The sequence below is a fragment of the Lissotriton vulgaris genome, chromosome 7 (genome assembly GCF_964263255.1).
Source record: "Lissotriton vulgaris chromosome 7, aLisVul1.2, whole genome shotgun sequence".
NCBI classification, from domain to species: Eukaryota; Metazoa; Chordata; class Amphibia; order Caudata; family Salamandridae; genus Lissotriton; species Lissotriton vulgaris.
Window position 1 is genome coordinate 189535428 of NC_141695.1, and position 12990 is coordinate 189548417.

The following is a 12990-nucleotide window of genomic DNA, read 5'->3' on the forward strand; positions in this document are numbered from 1 at the left end:
TTTGCAAGTTAAGGAAAATGTATATTGCTACTAAGGTAAATTGAAGAAAATGTTAAATGAATCTGGTGATAGATTTCAAAGGTATATATGACTGTGCCATTAGAACCCCTCTGTGATTTACAAGATGAGCTCCCGTAAGCGTTCAACGGTTACTGACCACGTTCCTCGAGTTTCGACTATTAAATTAATAAAATGATCTTCTTAAATCAATTTTCCATTGCCTGATCCATATCATCTCTTCTGGGTCTACACTCTTTTCTTCACTACCATTCTGCTAGGAAGTTTGGAAAAGTCTTCCATTACAATTTACACCTAGCTTTTACCTCCAGCGCAGCGAGGGTCCCATTTTCCGGGGCTGGTGAGCTCTCCCGAGACCGATAACTATCCCCAGACCGGCAATCATTTTAAGATTCCTACGCGTAATCCTCTTCAGACAAAGAGATTGCTGACATTGTTCCGCATTTTATATATCTATGGCATATTGAACGCAATGGAGTGCTCCCCAGGGGGCCCAACGAGACTATTATAGCAGGTATAATCTGCTCGAACTTTGACCTTGTGGTCTGTAGGTCAGAAGCAGCTTTGGATCCAATGATAGACCTATTATGAATGATAAATGACACTTTATCTTCCATGTAATCCCTACCTATAAATATATAATCCCTCACAGCCTTCGAACATATGTTATAGTCTTAATAGGCTTTAGGTCAAATGGAATTTCCTGCAAACCTGCAGCGCCATGTTTGGACTTTTAGGCCGTGAAGGATAGTGGGGCTGATGTCCTGTCGAAATCGGCTTAATAAGTGGGAATTTTTGGGTATGGATATAGCTGTATTTTGGAACTCATTCGATCTTTTCATAAAGATAGGAAATTAAAAGAACGGGGTGCAAATTAAAAGAAACAAAATGTAAAAAAAAACAAATTAAAAGAAACAAAATGTAAAAAAAAGCAAATTAAAAGAAACAAAATATAAAAAAACTAATGATGTAGAAATAAAATCCATCAAAAATTAAAAAAGAGAAAGGGGCAGGAGAAATTATAAAATAATCATCAAAAATAGAAAAATGAAAACCAACACTAGTGGTTTGCGTGTATATATAGAGTCCATAGTAGTTGGTTTCCTTACGGAGGTTTACTGTCTAAAAATATAAAAGAAACAAATTAAAAGACTGGTTTGGCTCACTTGGGCCAAGAGGAACTGTTTGAATGAATAAGAATAAAAAATATCCGTAAGAAAAATCAGCGACACTGATATTCTAGCATTGGGATGTAGTGAAACAGAGGAGTGTTTTGGGACATTGTGTTTTGTGACCTCATTACACTTCTTTGTATGCGAGGGTCAGGGCCTCGAGCCAGTGATTCCTTCAAGTGATGGGATCAGCTAAGACGGGCTAATATGTGCTAGGATGTTTTGGGCAGATGTTTCTTTTCAAATTCACAAAGTGCAAATCGCTCAAATCCACCGATGGAATCCTAATTCCCACATCCCAACTTTGGGAAGTTGCAAGGGCTGAGATGCCTTTTAGATGCATTATGACATGTCAACAGATCTACCCAGTTTCTACCAGTCCACTGCTGGGTTAAGAGTGTGAACTAAGAAACGCACACAAACCCTTTATGTGCAGTGCATCTAGGGAAGGAATGGCCATCAATGGAAAGTCTATGAAAGCATATGGACTCGGGATTAAGATTCATCCATATTTCCCTAAAGCTCCCTCTTAGGGTCTATTGATTTCAATCTCAGTCACGGGCGGCTCCCCCACTAAGGCTTAGGATCATCGCCACACTGCTCTGTGAGAAGCTCAAAAGGGAAAAAATAAAACTATAATAACCCATTGATATTTTCATTTTATTTTTCGTTGTTGCTCAGCTGGTTAGGGGTGAGGCTGGGCTGTGACATGAGCAGTGGGAGGAGTGGTGATCACTTTCTTAAGTGCGCATGATGCTTTGGCCAGCCGTCTTGGGACGGCCAAACAGACATGCGCACTTAGCATTTCTCCACCCGGCTGTTTTGTACAGCCTTATTGAGAACATGCCCAGCCTCCCAGCCCCTTTCTGAGTGCTGAGCCGCAGCGCTCAGACCAATCACAACGCTGCTATCAGCAGCATCGTGCTTGGCTATGGGAGTATGGGTGCTTCCTGTTCCTGCCTTCCGGATCCACTGCAGTCAGAGCTAGGAAGATAAGCCAATAAATAAACTTGAATTAATCTAGCCTGCTAGTGATGAGGGGCTGTACCAAATGTTTCCTGCCCAACCTAAGTAGGACAGGCCTAGGTTTACTCCGACCTTCATTGTAAAGAAGCAGACAGGAGTACATTTGTTAATTTGAGCCTCAAAAGAAAGTTTAGGATCCAAACTGACTCCTAGATTGAGGGCCTTAAAGAAGGGATGGAGAAGATTCCGAAGGACTCCGGCCACCAGCGTGAACCCCAGAGGGGAGGATTGCCAAGACAAAAGACCTCCGTCTTGTCAGTATTAAGGATTTAGCTCTCAACGAAGCAGCCAATATTGAAGGCAGCCCTTAGAATTGTTTGTTGAGGGAAACTTGCCCACCTTCCAGAAAATGACTTGGATAGAATTGAAAGCCATAAGATCCGCTCGAGGGGTCGCATATAAATTGAAGAGCTAGGGCTCATTGAAGAGCCTTGAGGGACCCCACAATTTGTAGCTTTAAAAGCAAAAGTAATGTGCAAGGGATGCAGCCTGCTTGCCATCCTTTGGGAAGGATTTAAACCAGCTCAGAACATTTCCTTGAAGGCCGCTCTGCAGCATGGGAAACAGTGTCAAAAGCAGCTGACAGGTCAAGAAGAATGAGGGCAGCTGAGCCTCCAGCATCTAAAGCCGTGTGGATGTCACCGCTAGTGGTGGTTCACACAGCATCAGGACCAAAAGTGGGGCGGAAACCTGATTGATTGATGTTTCACAGAAAATTGCATTCGATATATTTCAGATAGTTGCGTGGTAACACAGCTCTCAATGATTTTAGTGGTAACAGGAGATAGCTCAATTGGACAGTAGTTGGATAGATTTGTTGCATTCAGATTCTTTTCTTTTTTAAAGAAAAGTGGCTAGTTGGGACAAAACACCGCTCCACATCGCTCCACGCGCACCTAGCAAGACCCTCCAAAGACTTCTGGTCTAAAGCTGGCATGGGTGTGAAGCATCAAACTGGTCACTAACACTTTCAAGCTCCAGATCTAAACAGAGGTGTGCAAAATGATTTTATATTTTCGTTTATCTTTTTGCATAGCTTTCCATTTTTACCTTAGACGACTGTCACATTTTCCCTATTCACCTTTTCTTTTATCCCTGCATTTAACATTGTGAGATCATTTTCACTCTAATCAAAGCCTGGCTGTATTTGTAAAAAATATTTTTTTCTCTGCAAGTTGACCTTTTGCAGAACATGCTCAGTGGCATTGCACAGGACAAAACAATGTTTTCTGTGAAGCACGCTTCATGCTGGACCATGTTGTTAGCTTTAAGTAAAGATGTATGCTTCATAAAATGGCGCAAAAGTCACTAGTGTAACATTACATTTTATGACATTTTAGGTAGTTTTGCTAAAAAAATGCAGTTTCGCCTGAGGTTCAGATCCAATCGAAACATCTTGTTTGATGCCCCAGGTGGTAGGTTGTGGGCAACTGTTTTAACCAGTTAAAGATGAGACCTCTCTCAATTCCATGTCAACACCAAGAACCAATAGCGGCTGCACTGATCAATCAAGGTCGGATCACCTGTCCCTGCCCTAGTTTACGTTGACTTCCTGTAACTCCTATCCCCTGGCTTGTGGCCATTGTAGGCCAAAGAGGGAGAAATCATGTCTCCCAGGCTCGAAGCGCACTACATTGGCATCTGATGAAGGGCCAGAGTCGTCTCCAATGTGCCCACTGGATGCCAAAGTCATATTACCCCTCACCGGGAGCCCCAACTCCTCCGTCATCCCATTCCTTAAAATATACTGTCTCCCCCTTCCATGGTCAAGGCCATGTCTTGCTGGTGGTTCAAAGGTTCAGACTAAAATTGGAGGCAAAGGATTTCAATGGGGGAGGGTACGACGTGCACATCATTTGCTTATTGTAATTATGCATTGTTGCACAAAAATCACATCCAGCATTTTGTGCTAAATTTTAGTGTGAAAAGGGTCTTCGCATCAATTTTTGGCAGAAGAATGCATTTAAACAAAAGCACCGCCAACAATAGCCTTTCACGTTCTGTTGCCCCCTTGCATTTGCACTAAATTTGAACCACAAATGACATGTTATTACACGAAGTGGCGTAATGGTGTCATTTCAGAAATGTTGTGTAAGATGCATTACATGAAATTTCGTGAATTATTCGAATTATGCTGGCCTCATTTTCTATAGTAGGACTATACTTCCCAATTGCCTCCATGGTTACGCCCTCCGAAGCCTGCAATTTGTTGTCTCTGCGGCGAAGGAGAGGAGGACGTAGTGCACATCATAACCATATGCAGGGAATCAATACAGGAGCGCCGGTCACTCCTTAGACCATTCCTCAATAAGAAACCAATAGGGTCCTGTAGGCAAGCGCTGCTAGCAAGATTCTCTGGCGAAGATATTCAACTAGGCTGTCGCCTTGTAAAATTCTTAACTGCTGCTGATCTCAGACTAAAAAGATACAACGGGATTACCTGAGAGGTGGCATTGGAGCTGGGTTGGAACCGGCTCTCTGACCCACTACGCGAAAGTCTCTGACAGCGCCTTTATTACACCCAGTAGTAAGCAATCTTGCACACCCAAGCCCAGAAGAAAAACATTGTCGGGCTAACCTCGGCCCCTTTGCACTGAGCCATAAAAGTTGTTGCAGCACTACGCACTTTAACCTGTATTCAATCGCCTCCCTCATTTTGCTGCTAAGACTTTGACCAGGGAGGTTATCTTACATTCTGAATTGCTGCTAAATCTGCGCTTACAAAAAAATGAACAATCTGGACTGAGGCATATCAAGGCTGGGGGACTCTCTCGATTTGCAATTTTTACTGTGTTCTTGACCCCTTCCCCGTGGGGCTAATTCTCCCGCTATGCGGGGGGAGGTGGGGCACGCGCTGCACCGTGGTGTTCGTGACAAGCACAGCTCGTCACGCAGCACGGTGGCGCTGTGCTCATGATGAGCTGAGCTCATCATGACCACGCCCGTTTCTTAGAACGCCCAGCACAGCAGGGGAATTATCCCCGCGTGGGCGTGGCGCAACGGTCATGACGAGCTCACCTCGTCATGAGCACAGCGTGAATGTGCCTCATGACGAGCTCAGCTCGTCTTGAGCACGGATGAGGTTAAATGTGGCTGCTAGCCTTTCAAGTTGAAGTTTTACAGTTTTATAAGTGATGGTCATTTTGTAAAGGTTTTAATTAACAGTACAATAAATATATTGTTTACTTACTTACTTACTTACTTACTATAGCAGGACAGTCAGTTTTGGACTTTTTGTTTGGTGAGATGTTTTGCTTGATAAAATCTGCAAACTGACTGCCCTTGTTCAGCAGATTTTTTTCTCTCTCGCAAAAGCTCTTACTGTAGGAATGCGCTTCCACAATTTTAAAAATAAAACTCCTCAAATGACATAGGATTTAGCGCAATGTGCTAACTTTTGTGTACAACTTCAGAATGTCAAGCCCTTTTCAAATTGATGGTAATTTAGCATTTCAAAGTTGGAAGCTTTTACTAACGTTGTTAAAGGTCCCTTCTTGGGACGGCCAAACAGACATGCGCACTTAGCATTTCTCCACCCGGCTGTTTTGTACAGCCTTATTGAGAACATGCCCAGCCTCCCAGCCCCTTTCTGAGTGCTGAGCCGCAGCGCTCAGACCAATCACAACGCTGCTATCAGCAGCATCGTGCTTGGCTATGGGAGTATGGGTGCTTCCTGTTCCTGCTTCCTGCTCCTGGAGTCCTGAAAGCAGGCGAAGAGGAGCGAGAGGTGGAGGCTGGCAGGCTGGTAAGTGATTTTTAAAAAAAATGTATTCCTTCACCCTCTTCAACCCACCCCTCACCACCCTTAAGTAGCAGCCCACTCTGTTTCTCAGTTACTTAAGGTACTGCCCTCCCCAACAGCCATGGGTGATCTTCACTCGCGCCGGTGACAAGGGAAGTTCTCACCTTGAATATGTCCTGAGATGGGCATGTCTGGGCACCGGTGAAGGCTTTCCAGATCCTGGTTAAATTTAATTATGCCAGTTTAGATTGCCTAATTCCGGGAATGTAGTGCTGAGGTTGTAAAATGAAAGTCCTCAAATTATGCCATTACGCCACATTGCATTATTACACTGCCGTTTGTGGCAAAATTACAGGGTGGGCATGGAGGAAAACGAAAACAACCAAAACATGGGCGGCTTTTGTCTAAAACAATTTTGTTTTTTGTGCTACTTTTTAGTGCAAATTGTGTCCTTCCATCAAAATTGACTTAAGGCCACATTTTTCACTAAAATGTAGCTCCAAATGACAATTTTGCATTTCACATAATTACTCATAAACTTGTGTAATTTTCCCAAAACTTGTCATACTGACATGAAAGCAAATGCTTTGAATTTTGCAAACCCCTGGGACTGATGGACACTACAGAAAGCGCTACTTTCCTAGTCCCCACCCGTTGGATTCTGGGACTTACACTGCTCATTTGCCGGTTATTGTGTTTGGTCATAAAAATTCCAGCATGCACAGTTCTGCCATTTAAAAGACTGATCATGACCCCCATCATTTCAAAAGTGAGTCTGACACGTGACTGACTCAGTACGTCCCTGCTAGGCACTCAGAAGTGAGCCGGATATGTGTCTAAATCACCACAGCCATTCTAGGTTCTCAGAATTGATTCTGACAGGTGACTGGCTCGGCCCAGCCCAGCCCTGCTAGGCTCTCAGATGTGAGTCTAATACGTGACTATATTTGTCCTATGAAAAACCAAAGGGGATGATGGACGGAGCGTTGACAATACAAACACTCACCCACAGTCAACTTATCTGGGTTTAATCCATCACCGTTCTTTAGCCCACTCTGCCACCCCAGTTCAGACATGGCCATATGCAAATTAGTCTGCCCCTGTGCCCTGGACCGGAATCAAGCTTTCCAGGACCGGTTCTGCATTCTATCCATCAACTGTGGTTTTTGCATTTGTCACCCCGAGTGGGCTGGGTATGCTCAGACGTGAGTCCCGTGCTCTCCACACCACTGGATTCAAGCTATCCTGGCTGAAGACGGCTGGAATGCCAGAAACCGGTCCTCGGAAGCTTGTTTCCGGTCCAGGGAAGGCATGGCTTGGCAGTTCGGGCTGGACTGTTCCCATGAGGCACAGGGTCAGACTGATTTGCATATGGCCATGTCTGAACTTGGGTGGTGTGGAGTGCAAAAAAACTATGGATTTAGGCCCAGATCTATGTACTGGGGTGAATGTATGACATTGTTCTGCATTCTGTCCATCAACTGTGGTTTTTATATTTGTCCTATCCCTGCAAACAGTACACTATCAGGTCTGATATGCGACTGCCTTTTCTCCATCCCGCTGGTCATGTCACGTGCCTCTCTCACAGGACTAGGGACCTTTTGGACCATATGTGACGTAACTGAATCCCCTTAACGTCACTGTCCTCGAGGTGCGCCGGCCTTTAATGGGAGTTACTCTCAGCTGGGTCCGTCAGCCTTTCAGGAAGTAAGGCCTGAACTGCAACTTACTTACGGGCTGTAACAAGGCTCCACGCGTGAATGACCCACCCCAGCCCCCCATTCAGCGGTACTTACCTTCTAAGAGACGTCTCAGAGCGCCTTTGGCGTCGTGGCTACTGCCCTGACCTCAAGGCCAAATACAAATTACTTCTTAGGGAGTACAAGAAAGCCATCCTGACCACTAAGACCAAATACTTCTCCGAACAAGTGGCGCTCTCGGCTAATAAATCCAAAGAAATCTTTTCTTTGGTTAAGAACTTGGCCACTTCTGATCGTGCTTGCCCTCACTTCACTCCCTCCCAGGTCCTTTGCTCCTCTCTTAACAACTTCTTCATTGAGAAGATTGTTAATATTAAATCTAACATCCTGGTCACTCCTTTTACTCCTCCTCACTCTGTCCCCTCTGCGCCCAAATCTTCTTTCTCTTCTTTCCCTCCCCTTTCCTTGGACGCTTTTCTAGCTCTGCTCACAAAAATCAAGTCTGGCTCCCCCACTGACTGTGCCCCTGCCCGTATTCTCAAAACCCTTTTTTCTTCCTGCCCTGACACCCCCCTCTCTCTTCTTAATGCTTCTCTTTCCACTGGATTGGTCCCTTCTTCATTTAAATCTGCTATTGTTTCTCCCATTCTTAAAAAACCTGGCCTTGATTCTTCTCTTCCCTCTAACTTCAGACCTATCTCTCTTCTTCCCTATCTTGCTAAAATTCTCGAATCTTATGTTACTTCCTGTCTTTCTGCCTATGTTGAACGGAACCAGCTTTTGGCCTCTCACCAGGCCGGTTTCCGTTCAGGTCATTCGACCGAAACCGTGGTGTTAGCCGTCCTTGACGAGCTCAAAGCCAAGGCCGACGTCAACTCTCCCCAAGCTTTGATCCTCCTCGACTTGTCCGCTGCGTTTGACACGGTCGACCATAACATTCTTCTGGACCGTGTCAGCGCAGCGGGCATACGAGGCACTGTCTTCTCCTGGATCACTTCCTTTCTGACAGGCCGTTCTCAAGCTGTTCACCTTCCTGGCTTTTCTGCTTCCCCCCTCCCGGTGCCCTGTGGGGTCCCCCAAGGTTCCTCTCTTTCTCCCCTTCTCTTCAATCTCTACATTCACCCTCTTATTTCTTCCCTTCTTGAGCTGGGGGTCTCTGTGTATAACTACGCTGACGACCTCCAGCTCGTCTTTGATCTTTCCTCATCTTCTCACGCTTTATCTTTTTTCCATTCCACCATGGTTTTCATCTCTGGGTGGATGAGCGCCAACCACCTCAAGCTCAATCCTGATAAGACTGAGCTTGTTCTGATTGGCGGCTCATCCAACCCCTGGTCCTCTGCTTTCTGGCCTCCTATTCTTGGCCCTTCCCCCACCCCTGTTCCTTCCGTTAAAACCTTGGGCATCAAGGTTAGACAGGACCTGTCCATGCACCGCCAGGTCAGTGCCGTGGTGTCCTCCTGTTTTCTCTCCCTCCGGATGATCCGGAAAATCTCTCGTTTCTTTTCTCTTGACTCCCTTAAAATTATTATTTCTGCCCTCATCACCTCCCGCCTTGATTACGGCAATAGCTTGTTCGCCGGCATTCCAGCTTATGAATCCCGCCGCTTACAAGCTATCCAGAATCAGGCCGCCCGTCTCATCTTTCACTTGCCCAAAACCCATCACATCACTCCCGTCCTTAAATCCCTTCACTGGTTGCCCATCTTGCAGAGATCCCTGTTCAAATTAGGGTGCCTTGTTTATCGGGCCCTTGATCACTCTGGACCGGCTTTCATCAATTCTCTGGTTTCTCTTCACACCCCTGCCCGCACTCTCCGTTCTTCATCTTCTGCCCTCCTCACTGTTCCCCGCTTTCGCAAATCTCGCACCGGTGGTACCCGTTTTTCTGTTCTTGCCCCCCGGTTCTGGAACTCCCTTCCTCTTTCTATGCGTTCGATCCCTATCTTTTCCCACTTTCGTAAAGCGCTAAAAACTTTCCTGTTTGCCCAGGCCTACCCCTGCTAATCCTCCTGGTCTTGTCTGTCCGGTTCTTTAGAGCTCCCAGCGCCAGGAAGCCGTTTGGCCGTCGCGCGCTTTACAAATAATTTTCATTCATTCATTCATTCATTCATTCATTCATTCATTCATTCATTCATTCATTCACTCATACCTTTCTGAAGTTCTGATACCTCCACACCCGATAGACCTTCCGGAGGCACCTTCCTGAAGTACCAATCTTATGTATGAATCTGTAGACCGCACGCAGCCCTACCGGACTTTCAATGATTCCCACCTTAAATATTACTTGTTAAACCCCAAACGTGCTGACATGCCCACCCTACGAATGACTTGTTATATCCCAGCCTCACTGGCCTTTCAGAGATTCCTACCTTACGAATAACGTCTTAGACCCCTGCCCCTTTGAAAGATACCTACCTTAAGTTTTACATCTTAGTTCCCATACGCACCGGCCTTCAAGGGTACTTACCTCAGTTCTAAGCCGTGCAGGCCTGTCACACATACCTCACACGTGACTTCTTGGTTCCCAGCCTCACCGGCTTTTCAAGGGTACTTACCTCAGTTCTAAGCCGTGCAGGCCTGTCAAACATACCTCACACGTGACTTCTTGGTTCCCAGCCTCACCGACCTTTCAAGGGTACTTACCTCAGTTCTAAGCCGTGCAGGCCTGTCAAACATACCTCACACGTGACTTCTTGGGCCCCAGCCGCACCGGCCTTTCAAGGGTACTTACCTCAGTTCTAAGCCGTGCAGGCCTGTCAAACATACCTCACACGTGACTTCTTAGTTCCCAGCCTCACCGACCTTTCAAGGGTACTTACCTCAGTTCTGAGCCGTGCAGGCCTGGCAGAGGCCTCTAACATGTGACCCGGTCGTTGAGTAGCTACTCAGGGAACCCCTCGATGTCCCTCAGATCAGCCCACGCCCGCTGGCACGGCCGCCCCCTCCTCCGGACCGGCTCTCCCCACCCCGCGCGGGGCTCATTGTCCCACCATCGGTTGGGGCGGCTCGTAGCCTGGGGTGTCCAAACCAATCTCCGGAAATAGCAAACAGCCTCAGCAGGGCAGAGGCACGCACAGTGGGGCAGCGCAGCGCACTGCGGGCCTTTGGCACGACTGATAGCGGGAGCGCAGCGCCCTGCGCGCCCCGCGCAGCCGCGCCGGCCTAGAATAGCGCCGATTGTTCCATCTCTGCGGAGCGCTTAAAGCTCCAGCTACATATTCATTCGTTCCTTTGTTCACTGAGGGCATTTAGAACGCGCAGGCCGCGTGGCATATAGCTGTGGAGGCGCCGAATGGAGCGAGCATGAGAGAGCGATGACGTAATCAGTGCCGCATGGCCAGCGTGTGACGGGCACATTTAAGGGCAACCTCGAGCGCTGAGATTCTTCCTCAAATTCACCGGATAACGGGATGCCGTAGCAAGTGACGAGGTAAAAAAAGCGCCCAAACATAGCACTTCGCAAAAAAATAGTCGAAAAAAACACTGCAGCGATAGGGTAATGAAAACCAAAGGCCTTCAACCTTCCGCAGAGGTGCTCGGTCGTGATGTCCGTGCACATATACATATTTAAACAAAGCCTTAACACCCATCCATGCGCCCACCTCCCGGCACATGCCCACTGCCCTCACTGTGCAAAACGAAAGCAGCGTAAGGCCAATAGACGAGGCGAAATGAACAAGATCACACACGGTCTTCATTGGGGAGTTAGGATTAGAACCTGAAAAAGAAGTCACTGCAGTGCTGAAACTACTGAAGCCAGGGAGGAAATTCGTAGTAAGGAAATTTTTAGGCTGAAGAAGCACTTTTTGTCTGAAGAAGGGTGGGGAGTGGAAAGGAGAGAAAAAGTAAATACTTAAAGATACTAATAGGAAAACAAGAGCTTCCCCAGCAGTTACAGTCTTTCTGAGATTGCAAGGTGTTGTCAAATAAACGTGCCTGTTGCCTAAGTGGCTGTGGCGTTCAGTTCAGCACCAAGGCCAGCGCAGGCTTCTGATCGGCAGAAATGAACCTCTCTTAGAGTCTGTCTTCACAGCAGAGATCCCTGAAAAACATACAGCACCCGATTTACGAAACCTCCATTTGCAGAAAGTGTTCGCAAATTGTGCGCCGGCTTTTTACAAATGGTAAAGAATATAGCGAATGTACTAATAGGTCGGTTCGTAAAATTCCAGATCGTAGTGAGTCACAAATTCAATCCCACCTAGCTCATGAATATTCACGTGGCAGGTCTCAAACTGCAACTCGCAGGTCAGGAAGCCTAAGGGATCTGCAGACCACCATGTCTGTGATCACATTAAAATAAAGTATATATATTTTTTAAGCAGCTCGTTTTCTTTAAAGGGAAACGGGGCTGCATGAAATATACAAGTTTATTTTTATAAAGTTTGTTTGAGAGTTGGACATTGGTCCCTACACCACTGCCTACTGGAAACAACCTGGTTTTCATGCATACGCGTGAGAAGCTTTCATTTTGTGAGCATGTTATCACTTCAGTTTGGAAGTCTGCCATTTTTCAATGTTTTGCAACCATATTTCCGTTGCCAAGCATACATTAATACCATAAAGAATCACTATTTGGAAGGGGCGCCCTAAACATACACTTTCCAAATAGGGGTTCGTTATGCAATTCTAAACCTATTTTGCTATTCAGTAACATTTTGGTAATTGTAAATTGGATTTAGTACATTAACAAAAGCCCTTTTGTGGTGGCAAACCTTGCGCTGTTCGAATCACAGACTTCTCAATTACAAAACGGCTTTGTACATCTGTGCCGCAGTTATCAATTCTTTAAAATGTCTCTAGAATATACGTGGAGTGGGCTTGGCTCCACCCAGAGGCATATTACGCTCTCACCTCGCGATGTTGGCGATTTGATGTATTGTGCCACATTCCAGGAAGCACTTGAATGCTTGTGAGACTATTTCATATCTGAAAAGTACACTCAATCATGACACTGTACATTTTGTACTTTACCGCCCACATGCATTCTATAATGAAAGCAATCATTTTTTGCTACTTTTTCCTAAACTTAGCCAAAGCCAATAGGGCAGTCTTTCATGTGATAACAGCATCTGTGCATGCGACACACGTACACAGCATTGGTGAATGTCTGTATGCTTTACTTACATTGGCAATTTAAAGCACGAACAATTGGCTTTGCCAATGCTTGTTTTATTTATTAAAAGCAAGATAACAAGTAAAAAACTAATGAAAGCAGAATGGTGTGCTAAATATGCTCACATAATCTGTACAGGGTATATGATAATGAGAAATTACACTTTTAGCATAGTGCGAAAGGCGAGGAAACATAAGAGGCCAAGGAGTCAGC

General features: G+C 45.9%; 1 protein-coding gene across 2 annotated transcripts in view; it reads left to right on the top strand.

Moving 5' to 3' along the window:
* The window catches only part of IGLON5 (IgLON family member 5), a 976255-nt gene that overhangs the window by 114254 nt on the left and 849011 nt on the right, over positions 1–12990 (top strand). The gene's annotated exons all lie outside the window — the stretch shown is intronic.